This window comes from Dendropsophus ebraccatus, chromosome 2 (assembly GCF_027789765.1).
Source record: "Dendropsophus ebraccatus isolate aDenEbr1 chromosome 2, aDenEbr1.pat, whole genome shotgun sequence".
NCBI classification, from domain to species: domain Eukaryota; kingdom Metazoa; phylum Chordata; class Amphibia; order Anura; family Hylidae; genus Dendropsophus; species Dendropsophus ebraccatus.
Genome location: NC_091455.1, coordinates 95498043 through 95515759, shown reverse-complemented (window position 1 = coordinate 95515759; position 17717 = coordinate 95498043).

The window sequence follows — 17717 nt, the reverse complement described above, 5'->3', positions numbered from 1 at the left end:
TAGTTAGTGGAGGTCCTGTATACCTGTAGTGTATAGTTCAGTGATCCTGTATACCTGTACTGTATAGTTATGGGGTCCTGTATACCTGTAGTATAGAGTTTTGGGGTCCTATATACCTGTAGTATATAGTTAGTGGAGGTCCTGTATACCTGTAGTGTAGAGTTGGTGGAGGTCCAGTATACCTGAAGTGTATAGTTTGGGGGGGTCCTGTATACCTGTAGTGTATAGTTTTGGGGTTCTGTATACCTGAAGTGTATAGTTTGGGGGGTTCTGTATACCTGTAGTGTATAGTTGGTGGAGGTCCTGTATACCTGTAGTGTATAGTTTGGGGGGGGTCCTGTATACCTGTAGTGTATAGTTTGGGGGGTTCTGTATACCTGTAGTATATAGTTGGTGGAGGTCTTGTATACCTTTAGTGTATAGTTTTGGGGATACTTTATACCTGTAGTGTATAGTTTGGGGGGGTTCTGTATACCTGTAGTGTATAGTTGGGGTGGGGCACCAGCTGATGTATTGGCTGCTCACCCAGTCAGTGACTACAGTGGTGTTGTGCCCCGATCACTGATTGGCTTAGCAGGTGATCCATCAGCTGAGTATGTGACATTTCTTCTGGAAGAGCAGCGGGAGGCCGGCAGCTGGAGGATATCATTAAGAAAGGTGTATGTAGGATGGGCCCCTAGAATCAATTTCTCTGGTGGAGTAGCATATGTGGTTAAATGTGGTTGGAAAATCTAAAGTAAATGAAAACAGTATATAGTATTTATAGTACCTAGGATATGATGTCCACCCTAAGGTGAAAATACGGTATTTATATTCAGCATTATATGTTTCTATGATTGTAAAACTGTGAACATAGCCTCTCTGTAATTTCAATCCACTCCTGGGATTGGTTGCAAAATACTGACAAAAATACTGAGCAAAAATACTGCGTGTGAACATAGCCTTAGCAATGATGCAATAATGAGAAAAAAACAAACAAACAAAGAACTCTATTTCATGTCCATTAGGGGATTTGGACCAGAGACCAAACTGCTGGCAGGTCACTAGAAAGGTGAGTAACCCCTAGAGCACAGCCCCTACACAGTTTCTTTCAGACATAAACTGCCTACAGAGGACTGATCTGCAATTAGATACACTGCCTGACAGCTGAGCAAGCAGGAGGTCGGGCAGCATTGATTATTCATGAAGAAGAGGGAGGAGGAGGAAGGAGTGGTTAGGCATGCCAGAGTGTGGCACAAACAACTCCTCTTTCCCTCTTTATTACAGCAGGAGATATGAGATTGTGCCTAATCCACTGCACAGACAAATTACCAAAAGTCACCATGCTCACTAGGGGACTGCCAGCTACAGCACACTGTCAGCACCTTAGGAAGGGCCTGGGAGCTGACAGATTCCCTTGAAACCACTTTTATATATGTTAGATACTAACAAAGAGCCCTGGCCCTTACACCCCCCCCCCCCCTAATTTTCCGGCATCCAGGTAAATTAATCTTCACAAACATCTAATCAAGACAAGCCTTCATCCTGTTAATACAATGTCCGTGATGGTGGGGTTAGATGCCACTTCTAGAGGACAAAAATAACATGTTATATCACAAGTAGCAAACTAGCAATAACACAAGGTGTATCTGTTGTATAATTTAATCCTTTAGGAAAGCGAGTGTCCATTTCAGAATCCAGTATGCCTCACAATTGAGGACTGTTTTTGACCAATTACCCCCTCTACTGTCTTTTATCACTTTCTCCGCTGCTCCTGACACATTACGTCCTTTTTGCCCAATATCATAGATATGCTCTGCTATTAGGGTCTTAAGTTTTCTTGTTGTGCAGCTTTTATATATTTTACTACAAAAAAAACAAGTATTATATAGACTATAGTGGTACTGAGTATTGAAGTGGATTTTACTGCAGAACTTACACCATAAAATCTGGTACTTGTGAACGCACCCTAACCCACTTTTCATATTAAATAATTACCCATGTCATTTGTAATTGTTGTAACTTCAATCAGTTACACAGGTCAACAGCATTTTTGGGGCCAAAGATATTTCAACGAATTTAGGGTAACTTTGGGGTGCTGATTCTGAATATGTCATCAGTTTTGCCAGATTGGCTCAAGTTTTTGAGATTTTTCGTGAAATGTGTAAAAAAAAAGACGTAATTTGCTACACGCGCATTAACTTTATTGATATTGTCATGAATACAATAAATTTAACAAAGTAAATGTTGATTTTAGTTTATTTTAACTAGTTTTAGAAAGTAATCTTCAAAAATGAACAAGACATGAAAGATAGGAGACATTTAATCGCTGGAAAAGCGCTTTTTATATGATTTTCTTCTATGTGAGCTATTCGGGCAGTCACGCTGTAGATTCCAGCAGTAATCAGCCATCATATGTCTGTCCTATCTGCCTTGGTACCTTTCCTCCATCACCATAATATCCTGATGAAATCTCTCCCCTTGTTCTCCAAGGTTTTCTGGAAATCTGTCCAAGTGACTGTGAAGATAATGCAATTTAATGCTCATGTGTACACCCAGATTTCTAAATCTCAATAGCATGTTTTGTACCAGTTCTTCATAATTGTCTGCCTTTTTATTTCCCAAGAAGTTCTTCACTACCAACACAAAACTACACCATGCAGCAGCTTCAATGTCATTCATTTCCTTAGGAAAATTTGAATCTTTAATGAGTTTCCGAATTTGAGGACCATCAAAGATTTTTGCTCTCTCCACACCATTGGAACACCAAATTTGAAGCTTTTTCTTTGTCCTTTGCTCCATTTTCGTAATAATTCGATACATGCTTTGCACACTATGTGTGGTGCCCAAGACTTGTCTTGGTCCCCAAGCATAACCCCAAAATAGGCCAAATACACTTTTTTTTATGAAGTCTGTTATGTTTCTTCTATGTTTTTGCAGTGTATATTCACCACAAATGTAACAGAATGAGTCTGGATCGTTAAGACAACTTCTTCTTGATGAGTTCATGCTTTTCACTGGAAAACAGACAACAACATAAAGTTAGTGCAAAAATCAAGCTATGAACAAACTTTTAGAACACTAATTAACAAAAAACTATATTGAGAACTGCTCAGTTCAAGTACTAATCCAAAGAAATTAATGAGATGATGCGTCGCATTTACCAACAAGTGCTATAAATAAGATACCAAAAATCTCAAAAACTTGAGCCAATCTGGCAAAACTGATAGCATATTCAGAATCAGCACCCCAAAAATACCCCAAATTCATTAAAATATTTTGGACACCAGTAATTTTTTTTTTTGTTGACCTGTGTTATTATTATTTTGTGTAAAGTGTTAACTAACAATACTGTTGTTGTTGTGACTGGACTACTGTAGCCCAATACATCAGTGTCATGCTTACTGCTTATTATCCTTGCATTAGTGTCAGCTTGAAGCTTCTGAAGTTTTGCTCTAAGATACTCTCAATAGGAAGAAATGATCTAAAACAAAAACTGTTGGGACACAAACACCTCTTCCATTGCTTTTTAACCATCTTGGTTATGACCTATCTGAGGCTAACTAGGTAATAGGCCAGTTTCAGATCCAAACTCACTATATCATGAATCTCTGTGATGCTGCCATTAGACCGGCGGACTGAGATTTGTGCCTGTATTAGAGATGCAGAAATGCGCTACGTTACACATACAAAATTGTCCATTGAAAAATAATTTTTTGCTATAGATATCTGGACCAGTTTTCACAATTTATTTTTGTTAAAATAACAGCCATTTGTAAAACTGACACAAGGATTAAATTATATTACTGTTCTTAGAATGCAAATAAAGTTAAATAACCAAGTGCTGGAGTGTGCAAGGACACACTAGACTCCCTGCCCGTCAATTCAAAGCCTTCTTTGACACTAGATTTCTTACTTCCTGCATCTCTTACTTTGACTAGGCCTGGCCAAAAAAGGCCAGATCAGCTGCAGCGCTAGAGCAGGGATGGATAAGTATAGTTAGGGAGCACAGTGGCATCATTCAATTATTTAGGGGGCATAGTTGTACAATTCATTAACCCTTAGAGGACCGGGCCAATTTCAATTTTTGCGTTTTCGTTTTTCCCTCCTTGTGCTTAAAAGGCAATAGCACTTGCATTTTTTCCACCTAGAAACCCACAGGAGCCCTTACTCTTTGTGCCACTAATTGTAATTTGCAATGACAGGCTGAATTTTTTCATAAACTACACTGCGAAACCAGAAAAAAATTCAAAGTGTGGTGAAATTGAAAAAAACAAAAAAAACAAAACGCATTTCTTTTATTGGGGGGGGGGGGGGGGGGGGTATTTTTACGCCATAACACTGACTTGTTATATATATGTTCCTCAAGTCGTTACGATTACAACGATATGTTACATTTATAACTTTCATTGTATCTGATGGCCTGTAAAAAATTCAAACCATTGTTAACAAATATATGTTCTTTAAAATCGCTCTATTCCTAGGCTTATAGCGCTATTATCCTTTGGTCTATGGGGCTGTGTGAGGTGTCATTTTTTGCGGCATGAAGTGTTCTTTCTATCAGTACCTTGATTGCGCATATGCGACTTTTTGATCGCTTTTTATTACAATTTTTCTGGATTTGATTTGACCAAAAATGCGCAATTTTGCACTTTGGGATTTTTTTGGCACTTACGCCGTTAACCGCGCGAGATCAGGAATATGATTAATTAATAGTTCGGGCAATTACGCACGCGGCAATACCAAACATGTATATTTATTTATTTATTTTTATTTATAACATGGGAAAAGGGGGTGATTCAAACTTTTATTAGGGGAGGGGGCTTTTTATTAATAACAACACTTTTTTTTTTTACTTTTACACTTATACTAGAAGCCCCCCTGGGGTTAGCGTTATTCCCCCTGGGGGACTTCTAGTATAAGCACTCTGATCTTTCATACAGATCTATGCTGCATAGATATGCAGCATAGATCGATGAGATTGATTGAGATGGCACATTGATTGCTTCCGGCTGCTGTGCCAAGCTGGGATCAGCGCCATTACGGCACAGACCCTGGACAGGGTAAGATGTGTGGATTGCTCCTCCGGGACGTTGTCCCGGAGGAGCGATCCACCCCAGTAGACACCAGGGAACGGCTGCATCAAGTAATCGGATGCAGCTTTCAACTTTGACAGCTGCATCCGATTACTTTATTAGCGGGCATGGCGATTGGACCATACCTGCTAATAGCCACGGTCCCGGGCTACGAGCCGCTGCGCAGCCCCGCTCTGTACACATGGAGGCGGCCCTGGACGCACGTACGTAGTGTACGTCCAGGGTTACCTAGGGGTTAAAGGGGTACTCCAGAAAAAAAAAATAATAATCTTTCAAATCAACTGGTGCAAGAAAGTGCCAGAGATTTGTAATTTACTAATTTACTTCTATAAAAAAAAATACTCAAGTATTCTATGGGGGATTTGCTACTGCTCTCGACAGTTCCTGCGAAGGACAGAGGTGGCAGCCGAGAGGACTGTGTCAGACTGGAAAAAATACACCACTTCCTGTAAGTACTGGAGGACTGGAGATTTTTATTAGAAGTGAATTAAAAGTCTCTGGCACGTTCTGACACCAGTTGATTTGGAAGTAAACATTTTTCGCAGGAGTACCCCTTTCATTAAAGCAACTCTGTACCCACAATCTGACACCCCCCAAACCACTTGTACCTTCGGATAGCTGCTTTTAATCCAAGATCTGTCCGTTCAGCAGGTGATGCAGATATTGTCCTAAAAAATACTTTTAAACTTGAAGCCCCGTGCCAAACGTTAGTATCTGTGCCCTAACTTTGCACAACCTCTCTGTCCCTCCTCCCCACCCTCCTCCTCAATAGGGATGCTCCAGGCAGATTGCCTCCTATTCCCCACCTGTGGCAGCCCGGCACATGGGCTGGATCGTTAAGGACCTCTGCAATGTTCAGCATGGAGAAAATGTTCCAGTAGCATTCCTAATGATGAAGAGGGTGGGGAGGAGGGACAGAGGGGTGGTGCAAAGTTAGGGCACAGATACTCCCGTTGGCACGGGCTTCAGGACAATAACTGCATCACCTGCCGAACGGACCCCAGGATAGATCTTGGATTAAAAGCAGCTATCCAAAGGTACAAGTGGTTTGGGGGGGGGGGGGTCAGATTGTGGGTACAGAGTCGCTTTAAGGGAAACAGTAGCATAGCTATTTACTAGGGGCACAGTGACATAACTGATTACTTAAGGGAGTATAGTCGCATAAAGATTATGAGGGCACAGTGGTTGCACAGATACACAAGTAGGGGCAGAGTGGAACAATTAAGGTGCACAGTGGCAAGAGGAATTACCTAAATACTCACCTGCTTTATCTCCATGGGGGGAGATTTATCAAACATGGTGTAAAGTGAAACTGGCTCAGTTGCCCCTAGCAACCAATCAGATTCCACCTTTCATTCCTCACAGACTCTTTTGAAAATGAAAGGTGGAATCTGGAGGCAGTTTCACGTTACACCATGTTTGATAAATCTCCCCCATGTGTCCATTCCACCACTCTGTTTCTCTTGAATGCCCTAGTTTCTCTGTAGCGGGGACATTTCCTTATACTCAGCAGATACTCACTAGCCTGAACAATAGTTGGATCCCTAGGGCCTGGTATATGGCTGTAGTGTATTTAGGCATATTGATATGGAACCATAAGGCACTATATTTACCTTACACTGGCAAAAGAACCTAAATACATTTAGAAATATATAACCCAATGTTTTGGTCTAATGGGGAATAATTTTGTCATTTCAAAAAGTTAAAATCTCCCACAGTATTGTCTTTCTTAGTGTTACCTAAACTCTAATCTTTCATTTAAAGTCTCATGAACTTCAATTCTTGGAAGGATATCGGGATGAGGTGCAGAAATCCAAGCTGGACACAATACAAAAATCAATAGACACTTCAATTCTTTGAGGCTTTGAAAGTGTGTAAAGAATGCAGGTGCACTAATTGCTGTCCGAGTGATAGGCCCAGCCCGTCCGCTCGTGTCATCGCTTTTAAGCCAGTAAACCTTGTTCTCTCAGCTACAGGTATCAGGAGAACAATATCATTTGTGCTGGTAACTAACCTTCCCTGTGACATCACTCATGCTTATATCCTGCCTTACTAGTCAGTTCACTTTTTGATTTTCTTTTATATATAAATTTTTCATGTGATGAAAGGAAATGAGAATTTCTTTGCATATTTTCATATTGTCTGCATTAGGAATCTTAATCTAAGCAGTGAGCAGTGTATGTAGCACTATAAGGCTGCCTTCACACTGTCTCTTTTTCTTATAAAAACGCCATGGCTTTTTTTTTCTTCAAAAACGCCTGCAGCCAGATGTTAGCTGGGGATCAATGGAAGTCTATGATTTCCCTTGCACACTTGGGGGGCATTTATTAAGTCCGGCTTTTTTTACGCCGGACTTAAAAATGCTCCCGCAGCTACGGCGCTACGGAGATTTATGTAGAGGCGGACTGCCTCTACATAAATCCCGTGCACGCCGGTGCGCACCGCCGAAAACTTACGCCAGCTGAGGACTGGAGTAGGTTTTCGGCGTATATTTGGGCGGAATGGATGGTAAATCGCGCGGACTCTGAGTCCGCGCCCTCCGTTCCGCCCAGTACACGCCCCCTTTCCGCCCCCCTGGCGTACTCGTCGGAAAGTGCACTTTCCGCCGAAAATCATCTGTTCGCAGGATGATACATGTGGCCCATGTTGTTTTTATTTTGTGGCGTTTTTCTCTCCTCTCTGGTGTTTTTGTAGCTCTGTGGCATTTTTACAAAAATGCAGCGGGCTAGGTGCTTGGTGTATTTTTTCGGCAACTTTAAGGTTTTTCTCCCATAGACTCCAATGGAGGTCCTCAGCTCCACTAAAAAACAGCATAGCTTATGCATATGGCGCTTTTAAGTGGGGCTTTTCAGGGAGAAAAGCTCCACTGTCTGGTCTTCAGGGGGTTAACTTAACCCCCTGTGGACCAGACTGTGGTCGAGGGGGTGACCGTCTGGTCCACAGGGGGTTAAATAAACTGGGGGGAAGGGGGTTGGTTAACTCATGGTGCGTTAACACAGAGAGATTTATCTGACAGAACTTTGAAGCCAAAGCCAGGAACCGACTATAAACAGGGAACAGGTCATAAAGGAAAGACTGGGATCTATCCTCTTTTCAAATCCATTTCTGGCTCTGGCTTAAAAAATCTGTCAGATAAATCTCTCTGTGTAAACGCACCATTACCCTCCGGTCTTCTTCCAATAAGTGGCTGTAGCAGGGACACTGCTTCAGACGCTGATTGACTGAGCATCACCTGCTCAGCCAATCAGCGGCTGCAGCAGTGTCCCTGCTACAGCCCCTGATGCTGGGGCGCCGTTTATGAAGAGGCAGAGCCTTGTATCTCAGTGTGCCAGGCTACGCTGAAGATAGAAGACATTGGGATGAGTATCAATAGGATCTCCTTTCTCCCCCCAGCACTGTACCCATCCCAGCAAAGAAGGGGGCAATTAACCCCTTCCTTGTTGGGATGGGTACATTCTGACATCAATGTGGCTCCCATGGGGTTAATTGAGGATGCCAAAGACTTATATTTGGTGGCTTGCAGCAGACCCCCATCAGTATTTTATTATTGTTTCCTTCTCCTCTCCTCCCTAAGGTTTTGCTCATCTCTAGTTTATAGAAATGGATATAACCCAAACGTATGCTAATTCGAAGATGTGTCAACGTGAATTATGTGGGTAAGTGAGACATTAATAAAGTGTACAATTATATAGCTTACACCATTAGATATACTGTACAAGCCCAACTTTGGTACTAAATTCCTATGACTTTACTCTGGTATGAAAATTGTAGAATTGTCTTACATGCATGATATAATCTATATATAAATATATATATATATATATACCCCTCTTTTTCCACCATTATGGCAGAGCCAGCCTTTACCATACATTCTGAAGCTTCTTATTGGAGGCTATAACACATACCAGGGCTTGACCATGTATAAAAGGTGTTGTTTTGCATAGTCTTTGTACTTGTTTTGATGTGTGTTTGTATGAAGAATGAGCAACTTTAAATACTGATTTCCATAGATAGATAAACCTTCAGAATTTGCAGGGTGTGTGTATACAGAAACCTCGGTCCAACAGTTCCTGAGGATTCTTTTACATGAAAGGGGGGCTGATTTCCTTTAAAGTGTGCACCTAACCTTGTTTATTTCACAATGTGTCTTTGTCATGTGACCCTAAGAATCCTGAACAAAGGCTTGCTGTCAGATGTTGTCAGAACGCCTCATTTGTCTCTCTTTGAGATGTCGTTCCTTTGTATTCCATATAGAACCATTTGAAAATCTTAAGAGGTGCACAAGGCAAGCAGTATATCCTAATGATGTTTTATGGCCATATTCCACTTTAATGTGTTCCTTGTCAGTGAAACACAGGTTATTCTTTGAACGTAGTTTATTTTAATGTTTCAGATTTATCTTAATTTGTCTGTCCAGTAAAGAAAAAGGTAAGCTTTCCCAGATGTGTTTAGTATGGTGCACTAACCTGCTGGCATTCTAGGATTGCACAGGTGCCCCTTGAAAAATCTACAACTGGATATTTCTGGAAAACAATTTAGGGAAGGACTCGAGCCATGTATTATATTGAAAGCAGAACCCACAGAGATCAGTTGATTGCTCTTGGGTAGCATTCTAAAACAAGTTCTCTGATGAGAAATCCGTCATTTTAAAAATTTCAAAGGCGGCAGGAGCAGGGAGCATAATAAATACCCACTACTTACCTCTCCCTGTGCCCCCAAAGTGCCAGGTTTTCCCCCACGTTTCAATGATGTCACGACTCGAGGGAAATACCTGACTAAGCTGATTGATTGCCCCATCAGCCAATCAGTGACTGGAGTGGCATCCCACCCCAGTCAATGATTGGCTGAGTGGGCAGTCCATCAACCAGGTCATGACGTTCCAGCAGCAGGACATCCAGGAGCCTGGCGGGAGTCCCAGAGGGGCAATTGAGTGCTGCAGAGGCAAGAGGAGAGGTAGGTAGTGATTGTTTATTATGTCCTCCTCTCCTTTAAGATACTTGTCAAATTACTGATAGCTGTAATGCAGCCACATTTTAGTATTTAAGGGGTAGTGCGGCGCTAAACAATTATTCACTAAATAAAACACATTACAAAGTTATACAACTTTGTAATGTATGTTATGTTAGTGAATGTCCCCCTTCCCCGTGTTTCCCCCACTCACGCTAGACCCGGAAGTGTAGTGCTCTATACTCACCTGATTCGTGTCGACCCCCGTCCGCCATCTTGTGACAATGATATCATCTTCGGGAAGCCGGCTGAACCGCTCCGACCCTCCCTCGTGGCGGCCCCCCTCTGCCGCGTCATCAGCTGCTATTTTTAGTTTTATAATGAGCAAGGGGGTTTTTTAAACCTTTATTGGGAGGGGTTTTTTAATACTTTTAAGAGCTTTTTTTATTACACTTTTTTTTACACTTTTATTTTAAAGTAAAACATGCAATCATTAGATTGCATGTACTGATCTATGCTATGCCATAGCATTGCATAGATCAGTGTTATCGATGATCTATGCATAGAGCCTGCCTGAGAGCAGACTCTATGCATGGATGGCCGATCCGACAGGATGTAGGTAAGTGACTTACCCCCACCCATTGGTACAAGCCATGCTGTGAGGGGTCCTGATCACTCAGTGACAGGAGATTGTCCTGTCACTGAGTACCTTAAATACTGCGATTGCTTATAGATCGCATTGTTTAAGGCAGTGCTTCTCAAACTGTGAGGCACCCCCTAGTTGTTGGTGAGGCCCAGCTGGGGAGCCAGTTTTCACAAAAGTAACTATGATCTGCACAATCCTCTAAAATCTCAATTTTAGCAACATTATTAATTTATTTTGTACTTGCTTTATTAGTATATAGAGTTTGGGAGATGGGCAAAAGGTAGTTCTAGCATTATTTTCAGCTTTTAAATAGACTTTTACCACAGATAGTGAGGCTCAGGCACCCTCTTGGTCTGTTGGGTGAGGCTCCAGTAGAAAAAGTTTGAGAAGAACTTGTTTAAGGGGTTAAGGAGAGGCAGCTGCAGGATCGCTGCACTGCAGCGGTCCCACACACATCAGTCAGCCCCTGAAGACAGGAGCGTAGATATGCATTCCTACTGCACGGGATATGTGCAGTAGGAATATATATATATACAAATTACTGACATCAATTGCAGTGGATGAAATATTTATTTTCATGCATACTGTTGAAAAACAATATTTTTCGGGGAACAGGCCCTTTAACTTCAACAGGAAAGTCAGAATCATGTAATGTGTGAACATACCCTTCCAGTTTATCTGCTACAAGAATTAGCCAAAACACCCATAAATAATTATTGGCAAAATTTTTCTTTCAGTCAGTCCAATTAATAGTAATGAGACGATTGATTTAAAGTTGGCTATACTAGTGCTTCTCAAACTGTAAAGGCAGGCCTCACCAGTGAGGCGCCACCTAGTTGTTGGTGAGGCCCAGCTGGGGAGTCAGTTTTCACAAAAGTAACTATGATCTGCACAGTCCTTTTGCTGTCTGCAAAAATCTCCATTTTAGCAACATTATTAATTTATTTTGTACTTGCTTTATTCGCATATAGAGCTTAGGGGACAGGTAAAAGGTAGCCCTAGCATTATTTTCAGCTTTTAAATGGACTTTCACCACAGATAGTGAGGCCCAGGCTTGCACTTGGCCTGTCTGGTGAGGCCCAGGCATTGCCCTGGTCTTTTGAGTAAGGCTCCAGTTGAAAAAGTTTGAGAAGCGCTGGGCTATATAAGTGACCATTTTCCAAACAGCTTGGATGGGGAACACCTCCTCCATCTTATGAGGCAGAACAGCAAGGTAAAATTAAAATAAGTAGGTTGAGGTCACCAGAGACATGGTGCTATGCGGCAAACTCATTAATTCAAGGTATTACATCAAGCAGCAGCAAACTACTGAGAAAAACTTATGGTAAATCTAGTCTATCTAGTCTTTATTTAACCCCTCAAATCCAGGTTTGTTGGTGATCACCTGGAAGTGATACATTTGAGCCTATCTGGTTCCTAGTCAGAGTGTACAGGGAAGTAGTACAAAAAGCTTAAAAGCAAGAACCAACCAATCTGGCTCTGGCTCAAAAACAAATGATCTAAAGAAAGTAATTAATCACAAATTATATAGTAGATAAGCCCTCTATGAAAGTATATATATTGTAAGGGACTAGGTAGCGGGGTAGTCGTCTCCTGGGTAGACGTGCACACTCTGGCAGGCACAGACAGAACACTGGAGTTCGTACAACTGACCTCAGCCAGTTTTATTTAGAGATAGTGGTACAGAAATAAAACAACACAAACAAAATCCTATGCCTGTCCGGCACTAACTTAACAGCAGGATACCTCACTAACAAGGTGCCAGCCTAATACCAGTCACCACACATAACAGAAGTTGTACGTACCACTTGTATGGCTCTCACTGGTTCTTAGCAGATGACCTGTTCCCAGGCTGAGAGCCAAGGTGTGTCTGCACTCCTGGCCTTTTATAAGACTTGCACACCTGAGGACTGATTGATTAATCAGACAGCCCAAGGCCCGGACTGTCTGCATGGAGTGGGGCCCACCCTCACTTCCCACTCCAGCAACACAGGCCCTGATAATTAGTTTTGTCCAAACCTGATCTGCAGAAACCACAGATCTCTGGACACTCTACTTTCCTGGTTGCTTTTTTTATTTATATCACAGACATGATAAATCTTGGGCATATATACACCCCATCTACTATTTCTCCAGACACTCTGTCACTATATATATATATATATATATATATATATATATATATATATATATATAATTAGGCCCCTCTGTGTTTTCATTTAGTATAGGCCCCCTTTATTCCTCCAAAAGACCTTTCCATGTCCTATATATTAGTTAGGTCCCTCTGTGTCCCCAAATAGAAGTGTGGGCCATCCATGCCCCCATATAATTGTTAGTTCCTCATTGAGCCCCTAAACAGTAGTAAGATTCCCTTTGTGCATCCATAAAGTGGTTATGTCCCTCTGTGCCTGCATATAATAGCAAGGTCCACTCTATGCCCCTATAATTTTAATAAGATCCCCTCTGTTCCTCCATATAGTAGTGTGGCTTCGCAGAGCAAGGAGTCTGGGAATGGCTCTGAGATCCCGGGCTAAGTGGGCGGCTGGCAGCAGTGAGCGGGGATTCCCTTTAAGCTCCATTGCCGCTGTCTTTAGGAGATTTGACCTGGTTACAAGTAGGTATAGCTTTGTTTTAAAGAATTAAAACAAAAAAATAAAATTAAAAGAGAAGTCTGGCGAAAATGTTTATTAAAGTATTGTATTGCCCCCCCAAAAGTTATACAAATCACCAATGTACACTTACTACGGGAAATGCTTATAAAGTGTTTTTTTTCCTGCACTTACTTCTGCATCAAGGCTTCACTTCCTGGATAAAATGGTGAGGTCACTCCTGCGCGCAGCAGCCTCTTCGTTCTACCGATCATCAGGGGTCTTAGCAGTCGGACCCCAACTGATACGTACTTCTCATATGTCGCAATGTCATGTCAGAAGTTTTTTAAAATGGTAGTTACACTTTAATGTACCTTGCAAACATGTTTTATTTCACATCTACTGTTGATTTAGACTTTGAAAGTTATAATGACAATGACACTTTATTGTATAATCAGATTTTATTCAAAGTTTAAGTAAAAAGAGAAAAATACAAATACGAAGAGGAATCCATTACAAAAGACATGGACCCACAAGGTTACAACACATAGTAACACAAATCCGCTGTAGATAGGAAATGGTGCAAGAGGAGCTCCCCTGGTGAACGCAGTGTCTAGATGCCGCGGTATACCTAGGAGGCTGAACCGAAGCTCCGCGCACCCCCCAAGATAAATGATAACTGGATACTAAGGAACTACAACGCGCTCGAGGAGCATCTCTCAGAACATAGACCTGTCAGCGGAGAAACTTGTTAGAGAAAGTGAGAAGAAAGAGATATAGAAGGGAGTATAAAGGTAGGGGAAGAAGAAGGAGGGCTGAATAAGGGAAGAAGGGAATGAGGGGGTAGAGGGGGGAACTTGCCCTGACCAAGGAGATCATCTCCCCTGGGGGAGAGAGTGGCAGAAAATTAAGTGAGTAACTCAGGAGGTACCCCAGCAGTAAACAATGTCTGAAAAGCAGGAGTGTCCCGGAATAGCAGCCAAGGTAACCACACTGTCTTGTACCTTTTGTTGGATCCCGAGGCCTCGGCCGACAGCTCCTTCATACGGTGGAGGTGTGACATTTCGGCTTGCCACTCTGCCAGGGTGGGAACCTGCGTGGAACGCCAATGGCGAGGGATAACCGTCCGAGCTGCAGACAGACAGAAACGTAAAATACTCTTTTTCTGTCGGCCTACAGCACCAGGGAGAATAGAGAGGAGTGCCACCTGAGGCGTCCTAGGCGCCGTCTGCCCCGAAATCGCCCGGAAGGCATCAAAAACACCTGACCAGAACGGAGTCAGCTTGTCACACCCCCACCAAATGTGGAGCATAGTGCCCCTCTCACTGTTACACCGCCAGCACAGATCCGGCACGGACGGGAACATGGTATGAACTTTAGTGGGGACCCGGTTTCATCGGGATAGAACTTTATAATTTCGCTCCTGAGCGGAACAGGCAGTGGACAGTTTATGTGTGAAGATGTGTGCTTTCAGCCTGTCCTCAGGGGAGATTATGGCTGACAAGTCTTTCTCCCACGTGTCCCAGAACCCAGGGGGATCCTCTCCCCCGTCCAGTTGGAGGAGGCGGTAGATCACAGAGATGGAGTGCTCGGGAGGAGAGTCCAAAAAGAATAGGGATTCAAAGGAAGGAGGGGTAGATGAGAGAGAACTGCGGCCTCCACGCGGGCCAAGGTAAGAGCTAAGCTGAGAATGTTCGAGCCAGGAGAGGTTGGTGGAGCCGGCGCGCGTCTGCAAGTCCCCAAGGGAGGGTAGAGGATTGCCCTCAAGCACTACGCTGAAGCTAGGATTGTCTTGGGCCTTCCAGATCAGAAACGTGTCTTTCCTGCATGCCGGGGGGAAGTCAGGGTTAAAGAATAATGGAGTGAGCGGGCTGAAGGGTCTGGACAGAATGTTACTACATACCAGTCGACGCCATAAGTTAATTGCCACTCTGGGCAAGGGGGAGTCAGCAGAGAATGGGGAGGCGACAGTGAGGGGGAGCCAAGGGACATTAGACAAAGGGTATTGGCGCTCTAGTTGGTCAAGCGTGACCCACTGCTTCGAAGCAGCATTGTACCGCCAGTCCAGTACGCGCTGGAGGACCGAGGCCCGATGATAGAGGCGAAGGTCGGGCAAACCCGCACCCCCATCTGACTTATGCTTAGATAATGTGGCGTACTTGATCCTAGGGTGTGAACTATTCCAGATAAATTTAAGAAATGCCGTGCGCAATCGTCAAAAGAAAATGGGGGGGGGCATGATGGGGGCAGTTTGAAAAATGTATAGGAATCGGGGGAGGATGTCCATTTTTATAACATTGATTCGGCCAAACCAGGACAAGGGTTTCTTATTATATGTTAGAAGATCCTTTAGTGTGCGGTCTAAGAGGGGTTGATAGTTAAGAGAGTACAAACGGGACAGGTCGGCAGGAACATTTACCCCGAGGTACGTGAGGTGGTCCCGATGCCATTTAAAAGGAAAGTTTTGTGCGATGGCTGATGCTGTGTTGGTAGGGAGGGAAACGTTTAGCACTTCAGATTTTGTATAGTTTACCTTAAAGTTAGATACCCTACCAAAACGTTGAAATTCGGAAATAATGGACGGGAAGGAGACATAGGGTTGGGTAACGTACAGAAGGAGGTCGTCCGCGTATAAGGCGGTTTTAAACTGGGTCCCCTGACAATGACACTTTAAACAGTACAGTCTAGAGACAGAAGAGGAAAAAGGGTTCAAAGATGAGCAATCAGAGAAATATATGGAATAGAAGGACTACAGTACCCAAAAATATTATCCTAGTTGTGGTTATTTAGTTTAGAAAAGTTGTGACCAAATAACTATGTAAAAATATATTAGGGGGCAATACAAACATTTCTTCCATGATCTATTTATACCCATGACTGTATCTATAATAGGGGTACATCATCTACACCTAGAGAAATAAAGCTTGTACACCAGCACAGAAAGGGATTCTTTAAAGGGGTTGTCCAGTGCTACGGAAACATGGCCACTTTCTTTCAGAGACAACACGTAACTTGTCCCCAGTTCAGGCGCGGTTTGCAATTAAGCTCCATTCACTTCACTGGAACTAAGCAGCAAAAACCCACCCAAGCTAAAGACAAGAGTCTCTGGAAGAAAGTGGCCATGTTTTTGTAGTGTTGGATAACCTCTTTAAGGTTCTATTATATGGGCCTATAATCAGGCACACTTTGCCATGTGTAAAAGGGCCAATGATCAGCCAACTGACACCTCTTTTGTCGACTGATCGACTGAAAATCAGAAAATAATCACCTGTTGGCTGATTAACACTGTGGCCACAGAAACAATCTTGCAATTTTTCATGCACACCTGGCTGCCCAATTTCAACTCGTACATAAGGCTATGTAAAAGAGCTCCAATTTAGGAGATCAGCACTGTTTACAGTGCGGCTCAGGCTACAGCATTTAGTCTATGGAACTCTCTTCCAGGAAAATGATGTACTCAATAAACGAGTTCAAAAGGCACCTGGATAAATTTCTGGAGTGTAATAGTATTACAGGTTATAGTCACTAGATTCCGGAGAAGGGTTTGTCCAGGGATTTATTATGATTTTCAGATTTGGAGTCAGGAAGATATTTTCTTCCTACAATAAGGAAAATTACCTTCTACCTCATTTGCCTTAAGGTAACAGCTGAATTGGATGGACATGTCGTTTTTAGTCTTACAAACTATAAAACTGGAGTTCTAGCCCCTCCGCCTGCATCCCTTGTTTGTTTATTTGTTTGTTGTTTGCATCTGCTTCGAATATTTTTTACATTTATGCTTATTTTTCATTGAATATTATTGATATTAATTACGGTTTTATGTATACCCTTCATTTTCCTTAAATGTATTTAAAGTTCTGGTGATATGCCCAATGCTCAGCTGCTTAGAAAATAAATCGAAAAGAAAAAAATTACAAGAAGGAAAATATGTGATATGTAAAATAAATTATATTTGTAAAAAAAAACTTACTTTGAATATCACAATATGAAAAAATGCATACTGTTATGTATTACATGCTGTAATTCACAGCTTAGAATGGCAATGTATAGCATTTTTTAGTTGAGACTGTGGTCATCTTGACGTTTCTTCACTGAAATGACCGTGTGACCTATAATTAGACATTTCCTCTGTTGAGCTTTTATGCAGACAGATTTCCTTGTTTTACAATGTTGATATGATTGACAGGCTTTACATGTATATTATCTATATATCATCAATCAATCTGACACATGCCTTGAAGCCCAGTGTTGCACATTTACCCAAAGTACAGGCATCATAAGCATTAGTTTTCTAGGTCAAATGTGCCCAGACCAGGAATACTAACTGTCAGTAACATTACAGACAGCGCCTAAAAATAGGTAATTTTGTCCTGTGTTTGAATTAAAAATAGATTTACTTTACATTTCTATTTGTTTTTTGAAGCTGGAAACTAAAGATGAGTGAAGAAGCCAGAAATTCGC